Raw genomic sequence first — 14,714 nt, 5'->3', positions numbered from 1 at the left:
CTTCTTCCATTGTGGTCCTACTTTCTTTGGGGGATGAGGACAATTCAGTGCAAATATATACTTGATATACATTATTTACCATAAGAGCATGCTAACCCTAGAGTTAAGTAGAACCCTTATGTATTTTGTTTATTTTTAATCATTATTGTTTGATGTATCCTTCTTGGGGACATATCATTTTGATAATTTTCTTCTCTTTTGGATGAAGGTATGCTACCTTAAATAAATTTCTCTCGATAAGGAATGTGCAATCGCTTTAACATGGGGGCTTACACTCCTCTCAATGTTTCTCTCTTTGTGCATCTTGATACTTGAGTTACTTAGAAAACTTATCCTTTTGCTTGGTAATTTTGGTATTTTTCTATTCATGACTCATAGTAAGTGAACCTTACTACGCTAAGTAAGAAAAATAGTGTATATCAGGGTTACAACCCTGATCTACACAAACTCTCCCCTTCACAATGCATGTCTAGGGTATAATCTCGACCCACACTATTTTCTTTTGCATTTTTCTCAAGTGCCTTCACATGGTGCATGTCAGGGGTACAACCCCACCATACACCATGTCTCCTTCCCATGATGCATGTCAAACCCTGACATACACCAAAATGTAGTTTTCATTTGCTTTGAGTAAGGTGTAAATCGGTCTTATAAGCCCGGTTGCCACCATTTAGTATTATTTGATCTTCCCAAGATGAAAATTCAAATTTTAAGACCAATGTACACCATTTTATATTTTTGAGTCTCTCAAGTCATAAATTAGACTTATATGTTTGAAAAGGACTTCTTAAACATTGATTGGCAATTTTGGTTTTTTTTGTCTAACTTCGAGAATTCTTCAAAATCCATTCCTGCGACTCCATTTCAGACATCAAATTCCATGTACTAGGTGTTGGTTCCCCAAAGGTTTTACACTGCAATAGGTAGAAACCAAGTTGATTCTTCATATTATCTATGGAGAAGACAACTCCAATTGTCAATATCTTCTACAACTTGGACCAACTATGACAAGGATTTTGCAAAACCTTCAACACTTTGGGATCTGCAAGACCTGGGAGGGTGATCCCTTGGTGAATCTATAATCTTTGTGCCATACTCACAAATTACACCAAAACTAAGCAGATAATCTCATGTACAGTCTCAACAAAGAGGGATAATTCTCAAGAATAGCTAATTTTTCAGTGATCCTCAACCTATTGGAGCATGAGATGGATAAAACATGAAATAACATACATAAAATAAAATGTATTTTGGTAATCGGCAATTTGTAACAAATACAAATGAATGAAGCATAAAACTAATTGTAAAGACTTAAAACAAGCTAGGATTGATGCCTTATTCCATTGGGTGCTTGAATTCAAAGTCCGTAAAATGAATTATAATAGAATTCTATCGAATAGCATTCAGATCTAAGATAATTTTGCCATACAATATTTCTTATCTGCAATCCCAACCCAGACTACTTATCAAATCCCTGAACAAGCCCTATCAAAAAAAAATAGCATTTAACTGATACCTTAGATCAAAGCATAAACAAAAACTACATATATCACAACAATGCACTAAATAAAAGAAATCCTTGATTATATTTCATTCAAAAGATGATATAATTGTACAATAGAGAGAAATAGATCAGAATTGTATTTCTGTCATAAAACAATTTACATATAACTCCTTCAAGAACCTGCAAAAACTTGACACAAGACTCTTATCTATTGCTCTGCAAAATCTTTACAATTAGTTCATTTCACCTAAAACCTGCTACAAGAACCTATGACTCTAAATTTTAGAAAAACTAAGTATAGAAATCAAATTTAGAACCCTGTCTCTTGGCCTTGAATTAGCTTTTATAGAAAATAAAGGAGCAAACAAGCTATGGGCCAGAGGAGACACCTGTCATTCAAAAATGATCAGTCACCATCATTCTGTTACAAACTATTCCTCTTTAAGGAATGTCATAACTGACACCAAATATATGTATCTGGTTCATCATGATACTTTATGTACTTTATCCCTTTTTGTTGTTGTTGATGAAGATCTGAAATGGGCCCACCTTGTTGTTGCTCACATCCAAAAAGGTAACTGTTACAAGGAAACAAAACCACCTGCTAGACTATCACATCAAATAGTTATGTAACTAACTATTTGCAATCCTTACTCCTCCTTCAAGTAAGTATTACTCCATTCACCATATTCGTCATTTGATGGCCATTTAAAATTCATGACTTCATCAGCCTTTTCTCTATATGGTTTATACTTGACTGCGACCTAATTTGCCTCTCTTTCAAATGATTCAAAGATTGTTCTTGTATATATTATTTTGTCAATTTTGTCCTCTAGCATGCTAGTATCCAACTCCTCACAAATCAGTCCTACTTGGGTGTTGATGACTCTTTTTGCCTCTTCTTTCCAAAGTTTTAAAGGCTTAATTGTCCCATTTTCATCAACAATACCTAGCAGAAGTGTTTCATTCAACTCATTAAAAATACTCATTAACTCCTTATCTTTATTTCTATATTTTCTGGCAAAATATGGGCTTCCTCCATTGACTTCACCAACAAATGGGTTGGTTGAAGCATAGGAGGCCTCTCAGCATGGTATCTGGAAGCCATAGACATCATTCTAAGTTTATTTCCCCTTTGTAGCCACTTTGTAAACAAAGGGATTTCCACTTCCTTATCTTTGTCAAAACTTTGAATAGCATTAAATAATAAAGAATATAAAGAATGAATTCTATTTAACCTATTATTCACCTTTTCATTCAAATGAGTTATCATTGAGCTAACTATCTCTCTTTCTTGAATGCAGACTGATCCTTTAACTCCTTTAGCTTATTCTCCAACTTAGTGACTTTCTCCATAAGTTGGGCTCTTGTTAGATCAGTTGATCTAGTAGGTTCTTCCTTATCAACATATGGCACTAATGACGTGCTTGGGATATCTATATGAGTGACAGGTGGAGACCTAGATGTTGATGATGTTGATGCAATTGTAGGAGCAGAAGAAGATGCCCCTATCTGTATGTGCTCAAAAAATTTAACTCTAGTTTGCAACTCCACACATCTCTGTTGAACTGCATTATAATCATTGAAAAGATTTTTAAACTTCTTCATAAGTTCCTCTTTCTCCATAGCCTCCCTCTTTGAAGTCTCATGGGCCAATTTGGCCACATAAATAGCTAACTTTGAGACCTCAACATTTGATGTATCAGAGGCTCTTTTAATAATGAGGCTTCCCCTCAAGTTTGGATTTATATCACTGATATTAGGCCTTCTAGGCCCCTATTCTAGTGCCCATATTTCCAAGGTTACATAATCATCCACAAATTTTGATCCTTTTAGTGCCAACCTTGCTTCTTCCTCTGAACTGAATTGTTGCTCTTTTGATTTCCTAAATACATCAAAATCCAATGCATCCTCTATATCCCATTTAGGCAAAATTAAGACTCTGGCCTAATTTATGATGATCATGCCTTCATCTGTAGTGATTCTTTTGAATTATTCCATTATTTCATTCTTGACCTCTTCTTAATTTTCTTGATTAGACGTGTTTGGTCTTTGGGCTTTTCTCTCAGCACTTCTCCTTTTTATTCCTCTATCTTCATTTTCCATACAAATTGCAGGAAGGTTGGGCTTCTCACAAAAGCCTCATCCTCAATAAATCTATCACATGCCTCCTTCTTTGCATCTCTGAAGGCTCTACCTTGAATATCCAAAGGAGTGAGTTCCATTTCTAAAGTGGGTGGCACAGGAGGGATACCAATATACATCTTTTTATTTTTCACTACAATAGTATCCTCCTCTTGTTGTTCTTCCATGTGTTGTTCCACTGCTTGCTATCCAACCTACCTTGGAGGTCAAAGAGGTATATGTGATGGTGAGGGACTATTGTCTGATTCTTCAAGATCAATGATCTTTACCCCTTTAAAATATTTGACTTGTACTTTTGGGGGTGTCTCTATCTTCACTATTTTACTTCCCTTTCTCCTCACCAACTTTTCACTGTCACTATCACTCTCCTCTTCACTACTTGTTTCTTCTCTTACCCTCTTTGGAGAAGGACCAAAACTAGGTCTTCCTTCTTCTTTCCCATCTTTTCTTTGAGGTGGAGGAGGAGGTGAACTTGGTTGCTTCATTCTCATCTAATGAATCAAGATTGCCTTTTCTAGTTTTATGGGTGTAGGTTGTTGTACATTTCTTCTCTTAACTTGTTGGCCATGGACTTCCTCATGTTTGGTTCTATTTTCCTTTAATGCAAGAATCAATTCATCAAAATTGTTCATAAAAAAATCAACTTTGGCACAAAATAGAGTGAATTTTTTTACTTGATCATAGCTGGGATCCATTTTCTGCACTATAGCCCATAGCTTCCTAAAATCTATCCACTTCTCCTTCCTCCAATCCTGAGTCATGAAATCAAATACATTTCTTATTATATCCTTAGGGAAGTTGTGCTCATGGGGAAATGGGCCTCCTTTTATTCTTGCTCTGTAAATATTGTAAAACCCCTCTGGGTCACTATGTCTAGTTGTGCTAACCCCTAAATGATATGGTGCAAAACCCTTGTCAAAATGCACATATTCCCCTTTTATAATCACAAAATAATGAATAACAGTGTAATCAGGGAAAATAGTCCCTTTGCCTCTCCCCTTAAACTTTGTATCATGTATACAACCTATTTGCCACATCACTTCAACAAAACCCAATCTTAAAGGAACATTGAAAGGTAATACATGTGGCTAACTCGAGAAGCCATAAATTGTGATAACTGTACTAACATGATAAGGGATAATGTCCCCCCCCCCCCCAATTATGCTCAGTTTTCAAAAGTGGTAGTCTTTCCTTAGGTCTTCTAAAATCATCCAGTTGTGTGGGAATCCTTGGTGGATTCACTGTTAATCTTTGCCTCAATCTAGAAGTAAAACTATTGTCAAACCACACAAAACTGGCCTCCTACCTGTTTCAAGACATGTCCATACTCCAAAGTTGCACTAGCACCTCAATATTGTCAACTGTTCTTTTGAGATTCATGGTGCCCTCAAAGTAATCTGTATTTCTATATAAGAACATGTGCATTAATAATGAATGCCAATAGAAATGAGTGCTAAATACACCATTCTTAATATCTTACAATCCCTCATGAATCTTCTCTTCAAGGTATGGGGCAAAGTCAAAAACTACTGTAAAATCTAGATGTTGAATTTATATAGCCATATACATAAAATTAGGTGGTGTGAGTATAATAGGGTCGAACCCTAAAATTTGGCATAGAGAAAAGAAAGTGGCCTACAAATATTTGGCAAAAGCACCAATAGGAAAAGGCTCCTTTGAACTAGGGCCAATATGGTAAGTTGTATCTCTTGATTTTGCCAAATGAGCTGGAAGGAGGCTATCTCTAATGAAACTCATCATCCTGTAATATTCTACCTTTAACTCATTCAAATATACCTATACCAGGGTAGTAGAAGGTTCATATAAATCAAAAATATCTTGGAAGTCCTCCCTCCTGATTGTCAACAAGATCTCTCCCTCATTTCACCTTATAACTCTTGAAATAGGGTCATATTTGTCTACAATAGCTTTGAGGAGGTCAACATCTAGGAATACATTTGGCACCACTAACTTTCCCAAGTCATAGTGCCAAGAACTTGAAAATGGAGATTGCAAATTTCTCTATCCATACCACAACCTAAACATTTCCACCACAATCATTAGTACCCTAGCATCTACGATGTTGTATGCCTTATCAGTTAACCCTTCTCCTAGGGTTTTTTCTTATACAAGTATCTTCTTTTGATATTTATCATTTGTCAATGGCTTTAATTGATCAAGAAAATCATCAAAAAGGTTCCTCTTTAGATACTCTATTTGTCCTTAGTGGTTTCTCAGAGGAACCATCTTACCAAACTAGGGTTTCTTAACAATTGTCCACAGAAGGAAAAAGAAAACTAGGGCTTGACACGAATATATTAATTTCAACATAGAAAAGTGTGAATTCTCACTCCTTTATGCCAAATTCTAAACCCTAGAGCAATTCACAATCTTCTCCCTACAATTTCACATAATTTTTGTTGGCATTTGCATGAAGATTGCATTAATGAAATTTTATGTTGTCATTGATGTCAATTAACTGGTAATGATGTTGTTATACTATTGTTTTGTAACCGATAGGAAGAGCTAGTGAAGGGAAATGTAACTGGTAGGTGAGTTTGTGGAGTAAACCGGTATTGCTAAGTATTGGAGAGTTGAACCGGTAAACCCTACCTGTTGATTTAATAAACCCTAACTGATTAAGTTTTTTGTATTGGTTTATGATCTGATGATGAGCAGTACTGATTATGACACGTATACATGTTGGATGAGTAGAGTTTCAAAGTGTTTTTGGCATGTTGAGATCATGGTTTTTATCTTGGGAATGAGCAAGTATATTGCATATAATGCAAACCACGTGATGAGTTACTGAGAACGATGAAGCGGTAATCAAGGAGTGGTCAAGGCTATCTTGAATGATGTACAAAGATTGTTATGTAATCCAATGATCATACTTGAACTGATTTGTTTGTAATCTCTATGAGAGAATTAGGTTTTTGTTGTGTTATTGACCTATTGATTTGTTTATAAGGTCGATGAGTTATTTTGCTTCAAAGTTGGCAAAGTTGTAGTTGAGTGTGTGGTTGTCAAACCGGATGATATATCTGCAATTTGTGTAAAGGTGGATAGGAGAATTAAAAGGATCTAAAAAAGCAAGTGTAGTTCTAGTCAAACATATCAACAAACCCCTGTTGTTTTCTAAAAATTACAACAACAAAAACCCCTAACCAGGTAAGCTCTAACAAGCTTAGTGTTATTCAAATCCTCAAACCAGGTGGTCCATTAGCTTGGATTTCAAATCCTCTGCCGAGGTTACTCCTCACAGTGTATTTCTTCTAATAGGGCATTATAGTCAATCACTTAACCAGGTGGTCCCTAACAAGATTTGTTCTTAATAGGACTTTTTGTAAAGCTTTAATAGGCTTGGCTCCTAACAGGGCAAACTTCAGAAGAGTTCAAAATACTTGTGGGTATTCATCCTCACCATGTTTTTTCCCATTTGGGTTTCCACGTCAAAAATATTGTCTCAAGTGGTGAATGTTTTTATGGTTATGTTTATTGAATTGCTTAACTGCATAATCCACTTTTTATATGTTTTGTTAACCGGTAGCAATCTGAAATGAGGTTTTACTTATGTTAGTAAAGTATTTGGATGTTTGTGAGGTTCAAGTTGTTTACTATTAATATGTTGTAACGATCAACCAGTTTATCTTGATAGTGATATTACATTTGTAGTTCAGTGGTTTAACTTGTCAGTTTATAGTTTTCTTTGAGAGGTTGATTCTGAGATTGGTGAAAGTTTATATCAATTTTTCTATCTACTGATTCACCCCCCCCCCCCCCTCTCAGTAGTTGAACATATCCTTATTCTTTCATCTTGCCATCAATCCATACTTTCAACATCTCTGAAAACATAGAAGAAAGACTTAGCAACTTATGGCTTTGTATGCACGATATGAACCTTAATTCCAAATTGCAAGAACTTGCTTTGATCTTCTCTAGCTCAGGACTCACCTTCTTATCACCTTTGAATCACTTTGTGAGTCAAAAATGGCACTAAAAATGCTTTTATTACTATTCTAGAATTAAGTGTCACTGTTTCATCCACCATTTATGCTCGCACGAGTGAAGAAACCGCTCAAAACTGCATTTGAATTAAGTTTGAATCTCCACTATTGATTAGTTCCCGCTAGCAAATCACTCGAACAATATTGGTCAATCTGACATTGACCAGCACATGTGGCAAGCAGGCCCATCAAAGGTATGGCATAGCATATCCAACTCACTGCCACCTCACTTCTCACTACATCTCGGTCAGTGGCCCCACCGTTTAGCTTACCTCAGCCCGCCTTGGACACTTTGCATCATCTTGCGATGTCGCGATCCTTAACCTTAGTGCATCTTCAACCACGGGGTTGCAAGAGCCATTGGATCTATTCGAGTTGTATCTCCTGGCCACAATGTCCACCAATATTATCTTCATAACAACCGAGCATATTTTTCATCAAGATTAAAAGATATCCATTCATTAAAAAACATGCAAATAGTAGGAACTTTTAGTAGCTCAATTGTTATCACAAAGAAACCGGCTGAAATATTAATGTATAGACTTGGGAAAATAAAATGTGCCCACTGAAATATTAAAGGGGAACCGCCTAGGATAATGAAAAGACATAACCTTAGGAAATAAAGGGGGGGGGGGGGGGGGGCGACCACGGAGAAAAAATAAAGTGTACAAGACTTAGGGAAAAAAAATAAGGGGACGACATAAAAATTAAAATGCCTAGGACAAGAAACATGGCCCCCTCTCGACGATGAAAATGACCCTCAGCCTTAAGTGAAAAAGTTAATGAAGAATTATAACAGGCTTAAAGGGATTAATCAATACGACCTTTAAATAAAAATGCATGAAACCCTAAACCCTAAGCTTGAAACACATGACTGAGAACAAAATTAATCCAAAATGACCAATATTTTAACTAAGGTATGAAAAAAATTTGCATAGATATTTTTAGGACTATCACCAGCACCTAAGAATTTTTAAGTATGAGCTACCAAGCGAGGACATAAATACTCCATTGGTGAAGAATTTTGGAAGCAAGATGAGGCTCCAAACACTTAGTCATCTTTATGCATCTCTAGTCTAGTGTCATTTTGTAATCTCAATTGACACCTCTAGTGTCATTTTGTATTCATGCTTTTGCATCTATAATATGCATGAGTTATAAGTCAAATAGGACTCTTCCTTGATTTAGTCATTGTTTTCCTAGATTAGCTCATTGCACCTCACCTATATTAGCTCATTGCACCTCACCTATATATATGAGGGTATTCATTGTAATTGTAGACACCTAAAATTGTCATGTCTAATTAAATAAATATTTTTATTTATTTAATTATTTTATCCTAAGTCTTCTATTAATTAAATAAATTCTTATTTATTTAATTAATTCATTAATCCTCTTCTAATCATTTCCTCATTTAAATAATTAGTTTTATTTATTTAAATTGTCCTTTTTCTAAATTAAATAAATATTTTAATTATTTAATTGATCCCACTTCCTTTATTAATTAAATAAATCTTTATTTATCTAATTGATTCATTAGCCTTTTCTACCCATGATATATGTCATTCATCTCTTAATTCTTCTCTTACCTACCCCCTTTATCATTTAATTATTTCCTCTACCTACCCTTTAATCCTAACCGACCATTTATCTTTACACCTTTTAATCTTATCCTTCCATTTCTTACAGTGTTCTTTATATAACAGGATGCCCTCTTCCTTTTCAACCCTAATCACCTAATGATGCAATCAATCTTATGCAATCAAGACTTCTTGTGATCAAGCTATCAACCATAATTCGTTCTTTGTTGAGCTCTTGTACACACATAAAATCTGAGAGAAAATCTATCAAACAAGATCAATGGAGATAGGAATAAATGGAGATTGAAACCCTATTAGATATTTGAATGGTATATCTTGTTTTATTATTGTTTATTTTCATGATATTAGGTATCTTCATTTGTGTATGGTGGATGCTTTTCATTTTTAGGCTAGGATTTTGTGGTTGGATCTTTGTTAGTCTTTCAGTATTATTGTTTTCATCATCCATTTTCACCATATACAATAATCTATAATCTTTAATCTTATGCAACAAAACTGTTGAAGTGAAGAGCAAAAGTGAAAATTTGTGTTCCTATTGTTATTTTACAAACTTGATCAAATAAGAAGATATCTTTGGCATTCAAAATTTGAGTTGGATTCATTGTGTTTATGGTGAGAGGATTATTACTAAATCTTGTTTTGATTAAGTAAAGGTGTTGTAGAAAAATATCATTAAAGAGTAGAATAAGTGTTGGCTTGTGAACTTTGTGTCATATTTCAGCTCTTATTTATTAGGATTAGTAATTAGTGAAAGAGATAACATTTTGAAGACTTTGAGCTTCATCTTGTTATTTTGAGAAAAGTTAACTGAATCATAATAAGATAGCATTACAAAGACTGTGTGCTTCGTTTTGTCATCTTGGTAGAAGGAGATAGTAACTTGAAGACTTTGAGATTCATACTGTTATTTGGAGAAAAGATTACCAAAAGTTGTAAAAAGGGATCAAGATAAATACTTTGTGCTTTGCTTTGATTATCTTAGTTGACACAATGGGTTACAGAAGTTATTTGAATAAAGGTTGATAGGATAATAGTGATTTGTATGACTTTGAGCTTAAGCACTATTTTCTCATCCTAGAGAAGCAACAGAGGACTTTGAGCCTTTGAGGAAACTTTGCTTCTTTATTTGTATTTTTCATTCATATGCTCTAAGTTATTTCTTTGTAAATTTGAAGTTTTATTAATCATTACTACTATGCATTGTAAATTATTTACTGAAAAAAGAGGAGAGAATAACATCTATTCTAAAGAGAAAATAAGATGATATACAACCCCAAGTTTAGAATATGATTCATAGTTAATTAAGAGAGATTAAATCTCACACACTATGGCTAAAACCCCAATTTTGTAAACTTCTCCAGTTTGCAAACTTTTCAACCAACACATAGCATAATCATAATCACACACATCAAAAGAAACGCATCCCAGATATATATATATATACACGCTATTCAAAATACATCACACATTTCACTTCATAGATCAGCCAAATATATAACAAAAATTAAAGCAACTAGGATATGCACATTATCCATAATATTTAACCAAGTCCCAAAAACCACAATATTAAAATCACTTAATTAAAGAAATGTGGATGCCAAAACCAATTTTTCTATTCCAGAGGAATAGGACAACCAAGAGACTGAATTGTTGGACCAAGAATCTCACCTTTCGGAGATCCAAAACATGTGAAAACTAGAACACAAGTAAATTTAATATCTATAAGTGTACTATCCAAACTGCAAACCCATGTCTACAACTACAGAGCAACGCGGAGCAAAACATGGTAGATAGAATCATGAAAAATACTAGAGCAACAACAAAACAAATCAATAGAATTATGTTGACCTCAATGACAATTGGTATCCAATACAATAATCTCCATCATCAATGATAAAACTCCAACATCAATTTCCTTTTCTTAGATGAAATTTTGAGCCCTTTCCATCCAGTCAAAGTTTCCTCTCACCTCTCCATTTTGTCGATTCCATCCTTCCATGGGATGAAGGGTCAAAATTCCTCATTCTCCTCCCCTGTACAAATACCCTTACAAAAACACCTTTTTTAATCCCTTCCCAAAGACATCCTTCACCAACAAGGGTTTCAAGTCAAATAAGTATCCCTCTGGGACACATGCATAGAGAACCCATTTGATCTCTTCTTTGAAGCCCAACTCTATTCACCCAGTAGCCACCATTGAAATCACATCCACATTGGTATAGAATTTGAATTCTGACCATATATATTCCTCCCCAAGAAGCAAATCTAAAATAAAAATAAAAATTGGCTCTTTAAACTTAAAATTACAAAAAGGCACTTCTCCAAAACCCTACCCAAGAATGCAAGTTTTTTTTATAACTACCAAGAAAAATTTGCATCCATACTCTCTTTCTTGAAATTAGTTCGCCACCACCTTACAGCCCACTACCACCCTTCCCACCTTGTTTGGAGAATCCAAAAAAAATGATAAAAAAAAATATCCTTCTATCATTATAAATCTCATTGCCACCCTCGACCACTCAAATTCATCATCCTCCCTCATTTGTTGATGTACCTTCCCCCTCGTACACTAGCTCATTCACATGAAAATATTCCCATATCTCTTTACAATGCATGATATTTAATGATGACCCTACTTTGGACAAAGTGTCTGCTTGATGATTTCCTTCACATAGGGGTGGGAGATTTTGTAATTTTATAAATTCATTCAAATATTTTAAAATTGACTAAATAAATTTGTCCAACCTTCATGAGAGCACCTCTCCTTTGATGATCGCATTGACGATGATCATCAAATCCCCTTGAAAATGAAATTTGACAACATTCAATCTCTTTGACATTCTAATCCCCTAAAGAGTTGTCTAAGCCTCTGTTTCATTGCTTTTTCCCTCTAGAAACCATCTCACTCCAAGGGCTAGAGTGTCCCCCTTCTAGTCATGGGCAATGTATCTAGCTCCTGAAGTGCCCAAGTTACCTTTCGACACGCCATCAAAATTTATTTTTGTTTATGTTGAAATTGGATAATAAAATTATTGTAAAACTTATTAGATTCAACCAATAAACCTAGATCTACAATGAATCCAACATAAAACCAATAGAGAACCTAATTTCATGCAAATATCAAATAAAGAAATGTTACATCTTCACATGCTCCTAGGATTTTCTCTCCATTGTCCTCCTGGCTCCATTGATCTTGTTTGATATTATGGTTGCTCTCAAATTTTGTGTCTGCAAGAGCTTAATAGAGAATAGATTGTGGTTGTGTATGCAATTTGACAGAGTGTAGCTACTTTACTTGAATTCTATATGGAAGGATAGGGAAGAGATCTCTTTTATAGAGAACACCCTAAAAATGGAGAGCTACGATTAAGAGGTGGAGGGATAAATGGATGGCTCAGATTAGAGGGTTGGTATAGGAAATAATAAAATATTAGAGAGGTGGTTAAAGGTGGATTAAGAGATGAATGACAAGTGTCATAGAGGGAAAAAGCTAATGAAAATTAAATAAATAAAGATTTATTCAATTTATTATAAGAGGTAGGGACAATTAAATAAATAAAATATTTATTTAAATTAGGGAAAGGATAGAAGAGGATTAGTGAATTAATTAAATAAATAAAAATAAATTTAATTAATAGATGGCTTAGGATAAAATAATTAAATAAATAAAATATTTATTTGATTAGGCTATGACAATTTTAGGTGTCTACAATTTTAATCTACCCTTGCTCCAGTTTCTTCCATTCAACAATAGACCTTTCTTCCTTTTTTAGATCAACCCAAGAAATCCTATTAACAGGCGAAATCTTATCTATAATTTATTTTAATAAAAATAAAAGGAATTACAACACCTCCAGCGAAAAAAAATTTAAAGTTCAAGATAAATAAAATATATCTTAGAAATAATTATAAGTATGGACAGGCAAAATTATCCATAAACACCCATACTTAAAAACATAATTATGGTTGGTGAGACTCAATCTTCTTTCTTCCCATAACTTCTATGTTGATTCAATCTTTGGCCACACCATCAGCTCAATCTATTGTAGCTTGTTCTAAATTCTCAATTAATGACCCCAAATTAAAACTAGAATCTACCCTCCTTATGGTGATGTCTATCCTATTCTCTTTGTTCATTCCTATGTGAAATATTCACCCTTGAGCATCTATAATAGGAAATTTTTAGATGGTTTAAAATATTGAGATTGGCAAGGGAACTCATTTCCCTCTTCCTATTCTCGTATCTTTATCATTTAATATTAAAGTCCCTCCCCTTGAGTCCTACATCATATCCATGTGTTATCTTTAAATCATGTCAATGATGATACCCTCATTTTATCTCAAAAATAATTATAAGTTCTTATGTGATGGATTCTCAATTAATGATTCCAAGATTGTCTCTATTTCAAAAAAATGCCTTGTTCATTGAGTGTTCTAATTGACAATTATGAGTTTTTCTTCTATAAAATTTGAATATTATTAAGATGGAACCTATAGATATAGAGTTGTATAATGATTATCTACATTAAAATCTAATTTATGAATGACTTACTTCCTTGACTTTATAGATAACTAATACATGACCTTCATTGCCATGCATGCATGTTTTCTTCATTGAAATACAATTCTAGTTTCACATAACTGGTGCTAAATAGAGTTTTCATATAAATCAATCTTAGAAAACTATTTGTGGGTTCTTGTTTGAATGTAGTTTGTTTCAAAATGGATGAATTGTTTCTTATCTACTAGATGTATGGAGAACAATGTATTTATTAGACACTGTGAACTCTATAAATGTTATTCTCTTTCTGTTATAAAAGAAAGATAAGAAAAACATGATGAAATCCATTTTTGACAAGTTGAATAAAATAAATCAATTTCTCTGCATTTGTATTGAAATAATTTTTTAGTATGTTTTATTTTTTAATTTTATGTTTGGTATCAAAGGAGGTTCATCAAGGGAGAGAAGAAGAGCTAGAGAGTATTATTGATATATTTCTTTCCATTGCTAAAGTTTGTCTATCTAATTCTTATATAGGCTTTCCTCCTTTCATCAACAGAATCAAAAGGTAATTGAGAATAAAGAAAAAATAGAGGAGAACAAAACATAAAACTCATAATATATTATTCATCGTTGGATAATAATATTATATAGACTCAAGTGACCTCAAAAATACCCTATAAATATGCCAATAGAAATGATAGAAAATTAAAAATATTGCCAACTAACTAAAATTGGTTAACACTTAGCTAGAGGCTCTTAACGACTAACTGAAACATATCTATGACACTTATTTGATTATTATTCGAACTCTAATTGTTGGAGCATTATATTCCAACACCCCCTCTTAGTGATATAACATTAAACTTACTTAAAATATAAATTAATAGAAAATACACTATGCATAAATGTTTCTTCGAAATCAATTCTTGGATTAGTGACTTCTTCAAGTTTCT

This window comes from Cryptomeria japonica, chromosome 3 (assembly GCF_030272615.1).
Source record: "Cryptomeria japonica chromosome 3, Sugi_1.0, whole genome shotgun sequence".
Taxonomy (NCBI): Eukaryota; Viridiplantae; Streptophyta; class Pinopsida; order Cupressales; family Cupressaceae; genus Cryptomeria; species Cryptomeria japonica.
This window is presented reverse-complemented; position numbering follows the sequence as displayed.